Here is a 14069-nt window from a genome sequence, read left to right on the forward strand (position 1 = left end):
CTCCAGACTGTTCTGTCAATGTGCTTTGCTCACAACAAATCAGCGTAGTTCAGTTGCTGGCCATGGACAATCAGTGTTAACCTAAAGCAAACCCAGCGCTATCTGCTAGGGTGGCTTGTGTGATCTGAATGGGGGACCCTTGCAGTGTCCAAATCAGAGGATTACATAAATCAGCAGAAAGAAATTTCTGCACTAGGCACTAAGGTAACAAACAAATCAAGCCATGCAACTCAAAACCATACATTTTGCAGAGCCCAGAAGATACAAGTGTCAGGGCAGACTCCTTCCTAAATGGAGATTTAATGTTATTATGGATGTGAATACAGAATTTAGGTATCCCTGCAGGTGAAGGCTTGATTTGGCAGTGCTCTGCCATCCCTCCCATCACCCTGTCCCAGACAGAGGCTAGCCTACTCTTGACTTAGGCTGCTTACATACCCTTGGCTGAAGCTGAGCCTCTCACATGGCCACAAAGATTACATTTGGGTTTGTACTGACAAGATTTTAAACATTGACAAATGAGCCAGTCCTCAGAGCTGGGCCAGTTCTACAAGCTTCTGAATCCCCCACTGACCAGCTGGCTCCACAACACAAATTAGAAAGAACTGAATGTATTATGCCCTCTCTTTCTTCACACACTTGTTAACATTCAGCTGTTGGTGACAACTCTGTACAGAGCATGGTCAGGCTCCCAAGAAGGGAACAGAGAGCAAGCATTGTCTCCCCTCGCCCATGTTAGGGAATTTTTATGGTACCCCTTGAGGTGAATTAAACACACGTTTGTGCTTAAATATAAAAAAAAATAATTAATGAGCAATGCATTGGGTAGAGTCCTACCATCATAGGCTGATTCCTTATATACACTCTCACCAGCACCAATCCCATGAGTAGTTGCAAGGGGTGTCTCAGCCCGGCCTTGGGTCCATCCCCCAGCTCAGCTTTGCTGCCCAAAGGTAGCCCCCTAGCACTCCCATTCCAGGACAGTGTTGCCTAAACTCCCCAGTTACCAAACTCTGATTTAATTGAACAAGAACACAAAATTTAGGTCAAGTACACACCATCTCAAGTTGTCGAAACTGATGACTGCAAGGACTTCTAATCAAGGTAGTCAATCTCGGGAAACAAAGAACAGATAATGATAAGAGAGGGTCTGCAGCAGAAAAAACAAGCTGAGCTGGTTCTGGAGTTTGTGAAGGAGTGCTAAGTAGGGGGGGAATATGTACAAGAACCTAGGTGGAGTCATGGGGCAAAAAACGGGGTGAAGAGGAGATGACCATCGGGAAGACCACCTGGAGGCATAACTGACCAGATGTGAAGACTCATACATATGCAAATAATTCCGATAAATGTAATGAATATGTATAGCTGTGTAACATAAAATGAGACCCGTGAAACAGTTCAGCATGTGCATTAGGTGAAACACTCCCCCCCCCCCGCATCCGGTGCCACGGTGCCACAATAAATTATGCCTGCTTCTTAATGCTATGTTGGTGTTAAGGAGTTTTATTCCCGATTTTGGTGGCAGCAGCTACAAGATAATGCTGAGACTGTTTCTTATCTCATCACCCAGGGAAACTTCACTCTCTTACAGGGATCCTTCTATCTCTGGCATACATGCTTTCAGCCAGTTTAACCACTTCTGCAGTTGAGCCTTCTTGCCCTCCATGCCAGATCATTCCTTGGTCAGGAATTACCACTGCTGCACAGTTACAATTTGAATTTCCCTGTGACCCATCACTGACGGGCTTTGGTGGCTGCCAGCTTTGCTGGACTGGTCGTTGCTTCCCTGCCACTTCTGTACCTGGAGGAGCTAGCCTCTTTGGCCAGCCACTGTGGGAGAAGTGAACACTCAGAAATGGCTCCTAAAAACTGCCTAAAGTGTAAAGCTTACCAGATGAAACTTTGAAACTTCCAGACAAAACTTCCTACAGCTTTCAAGAAGAGACAAATGACAACAATAATGCAATATAGTCAACTCCATCTTCCTAGATCTGTGCTGATAGAGAAGGGTTTAAAGTATTGTTCCGCCTTCTTTACTCAGCATGCAACCTATTTTGCTGAAGTGAGAAGGCAGAATGCCAGTTATAGCAGCTTATGACATGAAATGGCAAGTACTCTACTGGAGCTTAAATTGACCCATCATTAAATCATCTCTCTCATTAGCAACTGAGTAATTTCACAGAAATCTCTAACTGTCCTTTGAAAGAGATAAAGCATTCATTAATATTAATCATAGCAGGATTAAGTTAGTGACATAGAGCTGATATGTAAGGGACGAAAATAAGTTGACCTTGTAGAGAAACAAGGCTGACTTGGCAGAACTGTTAGTGTATAGATAAGATGTCGTCCTCCCTTTATTCCCAAATTGCGCGTCTTTTATGCCACTTAGCTGTCATCCACGCGGCATCACACTCCATTTGATTGGTCCCAGTGTGGTGCCCACACACTGCTCCCCCCTTGTGCAGGCATCCTGTTTTTTCTCATCTTTCTGTCCAACTCTCTTATCTCTCTGTGAATACAGTTTCTTTGTCTCCCTTGGCCTTGCATATGTCCTTCACAACACCTGCAGCTTGCTAGGGCTGCGGCCTGTTATTACAACCAAGTTATTCGGTCTGGATTGCTCATAATATGCCCGTTTTCTTCCAGCCACTCCACAGTTTAAAAAATCCTTACACGAAACCCATTATGAGACATCACATTGTAGATTTGTTCTGGGATGGAGTTTATCAGGCTCTGAAAACTCCAAAACAATGTGCATATTTACAGATAGATTAACTTGGTATTCTGTAGGAAGCCATAATCAAACTAAAGATAATTGTAAAATTTTGGTTTCCACTATGGGCCTATGAGATCCTAATTGCTTTGAGTCATTTAATCTGGGTCTGAGCCTTACTGGTTTACCTAGACAATCAGAACCAGCACATGCTAACCCTTTTGCACAAAATAGTTTACATTTAAGATTTATTTGAGGATTATATTACCCTATTTACACAACAATCAGAGAAATATTGGATATGTGGAGAAAGGGCATTTCCCTCATCCTAGTGGATGAGGAAAAGGCTGTGGATGTTGTCTACCTGGACTGTTCCGGCCTGGCACAGCCCGAGCCAGAGGGATTTGATGTTACACCCGGAGAGGGATGAAGATGCAAACAAGGTCAAATGCCACCAATCAGGAAAGTTTATTGAAACAGTGTTGATAAGAAAAGAGGATAGGAAAAGGAAGAAAGGATAGAAAAGAAGGAAATCTAGCAAGCAGTCGGGATAAAGTTGGAAGAGATAGTCACCACCATGGATCCAGTGGTGTCCCGTTGATCCATAGTTTGCTTGTCCATTGGTGGTGGGAGTGTCCAAATCATGCCCTTACTGTTTGATGGTGCAGTCTTTTATAGGGTATTTGGGGAGACCATTTCCCTGACAAAGGCATGTACCGCATGTCCACACATACTCACCATCTTGTCACGCTGTTTCCGAGGGGCATATGCGATGGCTGGATGGTCCTTTGTCATGGACTGTGCATGCCTTGGCAGGTTGAGGTGGTTGTTCATGTCTGGACATGTCCCCCAAAACAACATGGCCACTCCTTGACCCCGGCTGCTGTCTGGTTCCAGGTGGCTATTTGGTCCTTGTCTGGTCCACAACTGCTGAATTCCCGCCAGATAGCCTTGCACAAAGCTCAGCAGTGATGTAAACAAGCTTTGAGACAGTCAGCTCACAATATGGTCTCCCATGCTGGACCTTCGTAAAGCCTTTGACACCATCTCCCACAGCATTCTCCTGGAGAAACTGGCTGCTCATGGCTTGGAGTGGTGTACTGTTTCCTGGGTTAAAAAATGGCTGGACAGCCAAGCCCAAATTGGGGTGGTGAATGGAGTTACATCCAGCTGGTGGTCAGTCACAAGTGGTGTTCTCCAGGGCTCAGTATTGGGGCCAGTTTTGTTTAATCTTTATTGTTTATCTGTATGAGGGCATTGAGTGCACCCTCAGGAAATTTGCAGATGACACCAAGTTGAGGGGGGAGTGTTGATCTGCTTGAAAGCAGGAAGGCTCTACAGAAGGATCTGGACAGACTGGATTGATAGGCCAAGGCCAATCGTTTGAGGTTCAACAGGGAAAAGTGCCAGGTCCTGCATTTGGGTCACAACAACCCCATGCAATGCTACAGTCTTGGGGAAGAGTGTCTGGAAAGCTGTCTGGTAGTAAAGGACCTGGGGGTGCTGCTTGACAGCCAGCTGAACATGAGCCAGCAGTGTGGCCAAGAAGGCCAATAGCATCCTGGCTTGTATCTGAAACAGTGTGGCCAGCAGGACAAGGGAAGTGTTTGTCCCCCTGTACTTGTCACTGGTAAGGCCACACCTTGAATACTGTGTTCCATTTTGGGTCCCTCAATTCAAGAGTGATGTAGAGGTGCTGGAGCATGTCCAGCGAAGGACAATGAAGCTGGTGAAGGGTCTAGAGCAGGGGTCCTCAAACTACGGCCCACGGGCCGGATACGGCCCCCCAGGGTCCTCAATCCAGTGCCCGGTATTTACAGAACCCCCCCGCCCCCCCGCCCCCCCCGCCGGGGTTTGGGGGGGGAAACCAAGCAGCCGCAGATGACCTCCTGCCACTTCATCCACGTGCTGGCCCCCTGTTTAAAAAGTTTGAGGACCCCTGGACTCTAGAGAACAAGTCTTATGAGGAGCAGCTGAGGGAACTGGGGTTGTTTAATCTGGAGAGTAGGAGGTTCAGACGAGACCTTATTGCTCTCTACAACTACCTGAAAGGAGGTTGTAGGCAGTTGGGGGTAGGTCTCTTCTCCCAGATAACAAGCAACAGGACAAGAGGAAATGGCCTCAAGTTATGCCAGGAGAGGTTTAGATTGGATATTGGAACAGGCTGCCTAGAAAAGTGGTAGAATCACCATCCCTGGAGGTGTTAAAAAGACACATAGATGCATTGCTTAGGGACATGGTTTAGCGATGGACATGGCAGTCCTGGGTTAACAGTTGGACTTGATGATCTCAAAGGTCTTTTCCAACCTAAGTTATTCTATGTTTCTAAATATTTACCCTCAGCCTTGGATGAGAAGTGTATTCTAGGCGCATTAATGAAACTGAAGATAATATTGGGGCCCTATAGAAAAAAATCAAATTCTTATAAAAAATGGTAATACAGAATTGATTAGCCTTAGACTACCTGTTAGCAGCAGAGGACAGGATATGTGCATTATTGAATAATAGCTGCTGGTTTTATGCAAATCAAGACAAGAAAATTGAAACTAATATAAACAAGATAGGACACATTTAAAAGTCTTACACGAAGTAATACAGTAATTTCCCCTAAAGCTGTTCATGTGGTTAACCTCTTGGCTCCCAGACTTAAGTATAGGACTGTGAATTAAAATAAATTTGGCTGTTGTATTCATTATCTTTTTTTCCTTTGTAATTATATATGTGTATTTGCAGTGTTGTATTATCTTATGCACTCAATTGCTACTAAAATAATTGTCGCGACGGAGGGAAGACACAGTCACTCAATATGAGTGATCAGCAGACTTCGTTTATTGTCCCTTACAGTCACCTTTTATGCCTTGTTATAATTAGCTCATACATATTACAAAAGTTAAGCTCATTATTGGTTAGTTACCTAAATATCAAGTCTGCCCCTAGTTTCTCTTCTGTAGTTATCTGTTCCCACCTGCAACATTCTTTTCCCACCGCAGTCTTCCTGTTATTTTGTAACTTTTGCTTTACTTCAGATAAGCTGAGAGCGATGTGCATTTTTGTCCAGCCAGCTGGACTATGTCTATGAGACCTTTTTCAGCTAGCCAGTTATCCACAAATAATATAATGTGATCCTGATGGTCAAAAGAAGAGGGACTGTTATGAAAATTCCCTTCCCTAACTATTCAGTCAACCAGTATTTCTAGTATGAAAATGTATTAAATTTGTTAATATACATATTGTTTCACATTATACACTATAATGTAATGAGGTAGTGGAATTTTACTGGAGACTTTGGTATTGTTCATGCCTTAGCAAAACAAACTAAAGGACAGCCTCGCCCTGGAAATAAGGATTTTCCTTTATGGAAGCTTAGAGCTGTCTACAAAGGATAAAGGATACCCCTAGACAACCAAGATAACACCAGCATCCTAGCCCTTCTAAAATGTCTTTGACACCCTACTGGTGCTGTCTGGTGTCATAGCTAAGTAAGTATAGCAAGTCTGACTCCAGGGATGTAAGGGACGAAAATAAGTTGACCTTGTAGAGAAACAAGGCTGACTTGGCAGAACTGTTAGTGTACAGATAAGCGGCCAAATTTGGCAGTGAAACCACAAGCGTGTGAACAGCTCGCAATGAGCAGCTGATTTTCTACACATTGATAAATTTCCCGGTGCTTTGCTACACGTAGGCACGTTCCAGGGCAGAACTTGGGTAGATAAGCGATTGTATATAACCAGCACTTATGTATGCAATAAACGATCTCACTTCTTCACTGACTTGGGGTCCGTGCCTTCATATGCCACAAATGGCACCAAAACAGGGACTTGAGGGATAAAAACTACAATTCTGATGGCATAGCCCAGCTGAACCAGGGAAAAGGGAAAAAGGGAAGACGGATACACAAGAGCTCTCATCACCACAGCCAGACAGCAAGTGAGCAGCTGGGAACCATGGGGCAATCATTAACACGGGAACAGAAAAATCATATGGAAGTTTTGCAGAAAATTTTAAAAACTTATGGGGACAATGTGTCTCAGCTATCCCTTGTAAACCTCTTGGCATGGGCTTGGGACAATTGTTCTTGGTTCCCTAAAGAGGGCACGCTGAATATCACTGTATGGAAACATATCGGGGATGAATTGGGACAGCAAAATGATAAGAAATCAAAGAGTGTGCTGAAAAAGTGGCAGCAAGTGTTTTCGGCTCTTAGCCACTTAAAGACTGTTAATGAAGCAAAACTCCCGCATTATAGCATGACAGCCTCATCAAAAGCAAGCAGAGATAAAGAACAGTATCTTCTGTCTTTGCATAACGATCCTGAGCCTGATGATCCTTTCCACCCAGGCTTAGCAGATCCAGAAAAGGGAGCCAGATCTCTACCCACCAGATGATAACGATGCAGGTGTAATCCCTGTGCCTCCAACCAAGCCCACAGTTCCATTTAACCCTCTGACCGAGAAGCCTGGACCAAAACAGCCAAAATCACCCCCACCCACAGATCCTGCACTTTGGGCAAACCCAGCTGAGTCGTCACATTCCGGTGAGTCGTCCAAAGTATACTATGGTGCTTTAGATCAGTGCAGAAAGGAGGCTATGTGAAAGGGAGATATGGAATTACTCAGTGTATTCCCCATCCGGTACCAGGCAGGGCGACCAACTGTGTGGGAGCAACTCCCGTAAGAAGCTGTAAAAGAACTCAGATGCTCAGTTAAGATTTTGGACTCAGATCGGCATTTACCATGAACTTGTACACTGCTATTGCAGAAGGGTATGTTATGACCCCATATGATTGGAAAGCATTGTGTCGCATGATGCTTACCTCTATGCAGTATACAGTTTGGATAATAGAGTACCGAGACCAAGCTACTACGCAGACAATGGACAATTTAATGAACATGAAAAATATAGGTATGGATGAACTGATGGGGGAGGGCAGATATTCTGCTGCGGTAGCGCAGGTACAATTGCCTAGAGAGGCACTTGAACAAGCCACCTGGATAGCTCTTGCCTCCTTAAGAAAGGTCCCTGGGGGAAAGCCTGAACAGTTGTTTGCGTCTGTCCGTCAAGGGTCCCCAAGAGCCTTATGCAGACTTTTTAGATCGCCTAAAAAATGTGATAGATCAACAAGTAGAGTCAGAGGAAGCCAAACAATTACTTCTCACGCAGCTCGCAGTGGAGAATGCAAATGCGGATTGTCAAAGAGTTTTGCATCTGCTTCGGAACTGTAACTCTGTATTAGCAGATATGATAAGGGCTTGCCAGAATGTTGGCACCGAGACCCATCGTGCAGATATATTTGCTGCTGCCTTGCCACAGCAAATGGTAGTGGCAACTGCACAACGAGGCTCTTGTTTTCATTGTGGTCAGGCAGATCACTTCAAAAAGGAATGTAGGGCAGGAGATAGGAAAAAATCAAATGGGCCCAAGACTCCTTAAAACCTTGTCCACGCTGCCAAAAAGGGCATCACTGGGCCAATGAGTGCCGTTCTAAATTCCATCAGGACGGCCATGCCCTTTGCCCAAACCAGGGAAACTGCCGCGTGCCCAGACAAAAAGTCCGGCAGCAATGACGGTCCAACAACAGCCGACTCTCGACAGTTGGCCTCAGACCTCCGGCCAGCCACCCATGGCAGTGCTGGACTGGACTTGGCCGTCTCCCAGTCAATCTTAATCACTGATACCGCTGTACATTCGCTCCCAACCAGAGTCTGGGGTCCCTTAGGGAATGACTGTAATGCGCTTTTGTTGGGACACTCTTCAGTCATTCACTCAGGACTGTTTATACTTCCTGGAGTGATTGACACCAATTACATTGGTGAAATAAAGATTATGGCTTGGACCCCATCCCCTCCTGTGTCATATTCAAAAGGGAGAAAAAATAGCTCAGCTTTTCAAATTATTTCAAAATGTGGGTCCAAAAGGGAGAAGGCAAGGTGGGTTTTGACAGCACCAACCTTCCACAGATTATGTGGGCACACCAAATTACTCACGACCAACCGTTATTAACCTGTTATATTGAGGGGAAGACCCTTTTTGGGCCTAGTGGACATTGGCGCTGATGTTTCAGTAGTTTTGCAATTGGACTGGCTGAAAGAGTGGCCTTTGAAAGACCCCACATCAGCAATAGTAGGTGTTGGGGGAATACAGCTAACCTAAACAAAGCACCTGACCAGTTTTATTACTCGGCCCCGAAGAACAACGAGGACCTATTACTCCATACGTCATGCAAGTCCCCTGCACCCTGTGGGGACGTGATTTGTTGAGCCAATGGGGGGTTACCTTGAAGACAAATTTGTCCTAAGGGCCGCTGAGGTGCAGCCAACGATTAAACTCGCCTGGAAAACAGATACACCGGTGTGGGTGGAACAGTGGACCTTGCGCACAGAAAGGCTGCACAAATTGCGTGAACTGGTGCAGGAGCAAATCAAAGCAGGCCATATTGTGCCCTCCACTAGCCCTTGGAATACTCCTGTCTTTGTAATACCAAAAAAAGAGTGGCAAGTGGCAACTTTTACATGACTTGTGAGCTATCAGTGCAGTGAATGAGCCTACGAGACTTTACAACCCGGCATCCCCTCTCCTGCTATGCTGCCTGTTGTGGTTTAACCCCAGCCGGCAACCCAGCACCACGCAGCTGCTCGCTCACTCCCCCTCACCCAGAGGGATGAGGAAGAGAATTGGAAAGGAATGTAAAACTCAAGGGCTGAGATAAGAACAATTTAATAGGTAAAGCAAAAGCCGCGCACGCAAGCAAAGCAAATCAAGGAATTCATTCACTACTTTCCATCGGCAGGCAGGTGTTCAGCCATCCCCAGGAAAGCAGGGCTTCATCACGCGTAATGTTTGCTCGGGAAGACAAACACCATCATGCCGGATGTCCCCCCCTTCCTTCTTCTTCCCCCAGTTTATATACTCAGCATGATGTCATATGGTATGGAATACCTCTTTGGCTAGTTTGTGTCACCTGTCCTGGCTGTGTCCCCTCCCAATTTCCCATGCCCCTCCAGCCCTCTTGCTGGCAGGGCCCAGGAAACCAAGTCGTCCTTGACTTAGTATAAACATTACCCAGCAACAACTGAAAACATCAGTGTCCTATCAACATTGTTCTCACATCATAGCCAAAACACAGCATTGTACTAACTGCTAAGATGAAAATTAACTCTATCCCAGCTGAAACCAGGACACTGCCAGACTCCTGGTCACTTATAGTGATTGATCTTAAAGACTATTTCTTCACCATACCGTTACATCCTGACAATGCACCTCGGTTTGCAGTTATGGTGCCAGCAATTAATTATCAGGAACCCACCATGCGTTTTCATTGGACTGTGTTGCCACAAGGCATGTTAAACAGCCCCACCATGTGTCGAATATTTGTAGCACTGGCTATCAGTCCTGTTCGCAAAAGGTTACCACAGGTTTTGATCTACCACTATATGGATGACATTTTAGTATCGGCATCATCATCATCCTCATTGGTCACTGAAGCCGTGATGGACTTAAGATGATCATTAAGCAACGCCAGCCTCTGTATAGCAGAGGAAAAGATCCAAACTCGAGCACCATGGAAATATCTCGGATGGAAAATTGTTGAGACAGCTATTCATCCTCAGCCTTTACGCCTTGCTACAAATGTTAGGACCCGCAATGACCTGCAAAAGTTACTGGGTACCAAAAACTGGGTGCGACCATATCTTGGAATAACTACACAAGACCTGGCACCTTTGTTTACCCTGTTAAAAGGAGACTCTAATTTGTTGTCGCCGCGTACACTCAGCTTCGAGGCCAAAAGGGCTTTGCAGACCATAACTAATAACATACAGGAGCGTCAGAGTCATCGCATATACTAACTTTGTCTGTTTTGTTGTTTTTGATTTATAATGAATTTCAGCCTTACACTCTCTTGTTTCAATGGGCAGCTGAACACCAGGATCCATTGATAATTTTGGAGTGGATTTTTTTGCCTCACTCTTTTTCCAAAACAGTGACAACTCTTATTGACATGGTGGTGATCCTCATTCAAAAGGCTCGACATCGTCTGCAGGAACTTATGGCCCGTAACCCAGCCACCATTTTTATGCCTTTGGCCAAACAGGACTTTGATTTTTGGTTTAAGCAAAGCCTCTCACTACAGTCTGCTTTGGCCGACTTTAGTGGAACCATTGCCTTTTCTATTCCTCGACATAAATTGCTTCACTCTTTAACTGATTTACCCTTACAATTGAAACTGCATATTTCTCATGTACCTATCCCAAATGCCCTGACTGTTTTTATTGATGGCTCAGGGCCTTTGGGAAAAGCTGTTGTGTCATGGAAAAATGAGCAAGGGCATTGGGACTCAGACGTTACCTTTGTTACTGGCTCTACACAAATAGTGGAGTTAGCTGCAGCTGTTCGTGCCTTCACATTGTTCAAACAACCACCTTTAAACCTAGTTGCAGATTCTTTATATGTTGTAGGGATAGTGCGTAGATTGGAACATTCATTTTTAAAAACGGTTTCTAACCAACAGTTATTTGTTTTGTTGAAGCATCTTTTGTTCCTATTGGAGCATTGCTCTCATGACTATTTTGTTTTACATGTGCAGTCACACACCTCGTTGCCTGGTCCCATTGTTGAAGGCAATAAGGTGGCGGACATTTTTACCGTGGCTGTTGTTACCACCAGAGCTTATCAACAGGCTAAGCTTTCACACAACTTTTTTCACCAAAATGCTAAGGCGCTGCAACATTTGTATCACCTGACACAAGAACAGGCCCAGGAGATTGTAAGGGGCTGTCCCAACTGTCAAAACTTCAGCCCTTTACCCGTTTATCCCAGTGTTAATCCTCATGGCCTCCAAGCCTGAGAAATTTGGCAAACTGATATCACACATATTCCCTCGTTTGAGAATCCTAAATATGTTCATGTTTCAGTTGACACCTTTTCACACTATGTTTTTGCCACCGCTCACACTGGGGAGAAAAAGCCGTGATGTTTGCCGTCATTGGCTTGCTTGTTTTGCTACCATGGGACTTCCTGATCAAATTAAAACCGACAACAGCTCAGCATATATAGCACAACACACGCACCTGTTTTTGCAGAATTGGGGCATTACCCATGTGATGGGCATTCCCCACTTGCCCACTGGACAGGCTATTGTTGAATGAACTCATCGGTCTCTTAAAGACATGCTGCAAAAACAAAAAAGGGGGAATAGCCCAGGTACCTCGCCACAGGAACAACTGTGGAAAGCTCTGTACGTGATCAATTTTTTAAACCACTCTTCCGACCATAGTGCTGTACATAAACATTTCTCTTGTCCTGCTTGGTGGGAACTGCCCTGGGTCCACTACAAAGATACAGAAACTAACCAATGGAGCATTCCGGTTGAATTAATAACGTGTGTCTCTACAGATCGAGGGCCTCTGTGGATCCCCGCTCAGCTCGTTCGACCAGCTGATCACAATGAGCCAGAGAACAAGCCAGAATAGTGCAAACAGACTAATGCGACTAGTTTGGCCCTTGAAAAATTATTGATTGATGGATGTACAATCAGTGTGACATGCCACTTTGCAAAATAGAGCTGCGATTAGTTTATTGTTATTAGCTCATGGGCATGGATGTGAGGAGTTTGATGGAATGTGCTGTATGAATTTCAGTGTCAGTTCATCAAAGTTTGAAACAGCTACATGATTTGACGTATAAGTTGAAGGAAGATCCCGGATGGAATCCTTTTGAAGGTTGGGATTGGACCCTAGGATTAGGTCCTTGGATATGAAAAATATTGATGTGTGGGTTTGCTATATGGCTAGGGGTTTTGGCCATTGTTATATGTCTACCGTGTTTGATGTACCTGATGCGAGCCATGATACAAAGGGCTGTCCATCAATCTATGACGGTTTAAATTCACAGAGCCTTAACCTTATCCAATTTAACAAACAAAAAAGGGGGAATTGTAAGGGACGAAGATAAGTTGACCTTGTAGAGAAACAAGGCTGACTTGGCAGAGCTGTTAGTGTACAGATAAGCGGCCAAATTTGGCAGTGAAACCACAAGCGTGTGAACAGCTCGCAATGAGCAACTGCTTTGCTACACGTAGACAAATTCCCAGGTGCTCTGCCGCACGTAGGCACATTCCAGGGCAGAACTTGGGTAGATAAGCAATTGTATATAACCAGCACTTATGTATGCAATAAACGATCTCACTTCTTCACTGACTTGGGGTCCGTGCCTTCATATGCCACACAGGGACATCTGGATCAATAGACAAGCAGCAAGAATGCTGCAAACACATAGTTGCTTTGCAGAATTTTACTATTATTAGTAACGGATAGTGTGTGTGTGTAGAGGAATGAAGGCAGTGGGTTGATTAGCATTGATAATATGCAGCTGTGGCCTTGCCTGGATGGCAGGGGGTTGATTGACATGGATGATGTGCAGCTGTAGCTCATTCCTGCTAAGTAGTTAATGGCTCATGATGGCAAGCTGTGGCTCCTTTCCAAGTTACTTGCAAGCAAAACTAGAGAAGAGGTGGCCTTACTAATCTCAGAAAAAACCAATGGTGCCACACCACTTTTGATGGCAGCCCGTTATGGGCACGTTGACATGGTGGAATACTTGTTGGACTATTGCTCTGCTTCTATAGAAATTGGTGGTTCAGTTAATTTTGATGGTGAGACCATTGAGGGAGCTCCGCCATTATGGGCAGCATCAGCTGCTGGCCACTTGAAGGTGGTTCAGTGTCTGTTAGATCATGGTGCATCTGTCAATAACACAACTGGCCTGGCCTGGCCCGGCCTCTGGAGGAAGGAGAAACAGCATGGACAGTAGAATCTGACTGACAGTAAAAGCCTTGTTGCAGCCTGCTAGTTTGTGCTGCAACAATTGGTGCCCCATGTGAGGCTGAGTTGGACTGACTACAACTGGTGCCCAATGTAGCTGAGACAAGCGGGAAAACCTGCGACCTATAACAGACATTGTGAGAGGTGAGCTGTTGAAAACTAATCAATATTGCTGTATTTCAATACTTGTCCATCTTAAATTGCAACTTGTGTGTTAGTGATTAGTCAAATCATGTTGTACGTGAACATTTGAAGGGTATAAAAGCCCTGTGTAAAACCACATTTGTGGTGCCCCAATCTGGCTGAGACACCTCATGTGTGTGAGTAAATATTTACCCTTGTAATTCTTTATTTTGCATCCTGGCCCCTCTCCTCAGTCAGCACAGGCCAGTTGTGAATTTTCATGACAAGGGCATTGGGGCTCCCATCCCTCCCCACAGGCACAGGAAGGCACTGGAGCCCCCACACCAGATCCTCACTCTGGCCTACATCACAGGTGAACAGGTCTGCCTCTGAGCTGCTGGCACTGCAAGCCTTCA

General features: G+C 45.1%; 1 protein-coding gene across 1 annotated transcript in view; it reads right to left on the reverse strand.

Annotated features, from left to right (window-relative positions):
- LOC129734621 (uncharacterized) overlaps positions 1 to 14069 on the reverse strand; it is a 250217-nt gene that overhangs the window by 186765 nt on the left and 49383 nt on the right. The window lies entirely within an intron of this gene.

This window comes from Falco cherrug, chromosome W (assembly GCF_023634085.1).
Source record: "Falco cherrug isolate bFalChe1 chromosome W, bFalChe1.pri, whole genome shotgun sequence".
In the NCBI taxonomy this organism is placed as follows: domain Eukaryota; kingdom Metazoa; phylum Chordata; class Aves; order Falconiformes; family Falconidae; genus Falco; species Falco cherrug.